We start from the raw sequence: 1691 nt of genomic DNA on the forward strand, positions 1-1691 counted from the left end.
GGGGGGGGAAATAATAACAATCATAATTTTCTTGTTTAGTCACACCTTTGTTCAAGAGAACTGGGACATGAGGAATACAGCAGCTGGCAGCTCTGAACCGAAACATCATCTTATTCCTGAACACAACACATTTAACATAAATCCCATGCTCTTCAATGCCAAAACCACTCCAGTTCAGCCACGCAGGAGCCCACCTGCTTTGCGTGCAATTTCCAGAAGCGCTTACATCCACGACACAGGACAGCACCCAGATCGGCAGCATACTACAGCAGGAAAAAAAGCCCACGCGGGCTGCATTACTCTCCTTTCAGCAGGGGAAGGAGACGGCCACAAGACGCATGCATCCCAAAGCCTCCCTGCTCCGAGCCGCTCTCCAGCACCAGCGCGCCGGCCACGCCGCCCAACGCGGCACCCAATGCGCCGACGAGATGAGCTGACACCCTGCCGATGCCACAACAGTCTTTTGCCATGGCGCTTGGCCGCACGTGTTATAGTAAACACCCCTCGAAAGCCCGTACTGCAAGTCTCTAAATGTGCTGGGAAATTTAAAGGGCAAAGGAAGGAGAATTACAAAACGAATGATTGAAAGCAGCCCTCAGCAAGAATTCAATCAAGCATCTTTAATGAAGATGCACCTATAATCTAAGTCAGAATTTTTTAAAGAAGGTGATAAAAGCAGCGTTCCCAGCCGTGCCACGCATGAAAAGTGTAGACGGAAGGCCCTGAACACGCCGCCCTCTCAGTGAGCTCGTGTGAGGTGACACACATTCGTTCCCCATCTTAATAGGTGTTTATTTGCTATACTCCACTGCCAACGGCACGGCTCAGATAGCAAGTGTGACTGCTCAGTGCCACTGAACTTACGGTGTGTTACGCTGCATACTCCCACATTTTTTAACTGGCCGAGGAAAGACACATTGAGTTCCCCATCACTGAGACGGGGCAATGATATTCTAGCATGAAGAAAAGAAGAATCGTTCAACGCCTGCCTAAGCAGCGAGCAGGCTCACACCTAAGAGAACCCAGGCAAAAATCAGAAGCGTCCCTCGTCTTATTTTTAACTTGCATGGAGTTAATAGCCACACACCCTCTATGAAAGATTTCATGAAATTCAATGCATATCAATGAATAGCTGAATATGTGAAAAATAACTGCTTCTCCTGACAAGTTATCCTCATTTTCAGCCACATTTCGCCAGAACCAGAGAGCAGCACCGCCATCCCTAGTTGAGGGGCTTCCACTACGATTTAACTCAAAATATTCTTTCAAAATTGTATTACTGTAATATTGATAGTTCAGAGATTTTAAGAAGATTCAGGTTGCTTACTTCACTCAGCTGATCACACTTTTTACATCTCACCAGCTCTCCATACTCTCTCATATTTTGCATGGGTTTTCACCCACATTGCAAAAGAAATAACATGTAACAAATGAATTAAATTCCAATAGCACAAATATTGACAGGGGACAGAACAGGTACAAAATGAATTCATTTTAAATCAGATTTGTATTTATTCTTCTTAATGACATCCTTTGGTTTAACTTTTTAATGATCACATCAGTCCCTCACTTCGCTCTACAGCAAGATAAAGATTTCCGTGGTCCTCTTTTCTAATGGACGATTTTTAACTCCCATGTGAAATACCACTGTGACTCTACTTCATTCTACTTTTTTATAATAAAGTCTCATG

Source organism: Fulmarus glacialis, unplaced genomic scaffold (genome assembly GCF_000690835.1).
Source record: "Fulmarus glacialis isolate BGI_N327 unplaced genomic scaffold, ASM69083v1 scaffold10699, whole genome shotgun sequence".
Lineage (NCBI taxonomy): Eukaryota > Metazoa > Chordata > Aves > Procellariiformes > Procellariidae > Fulmarus > Fulmarus glacialis.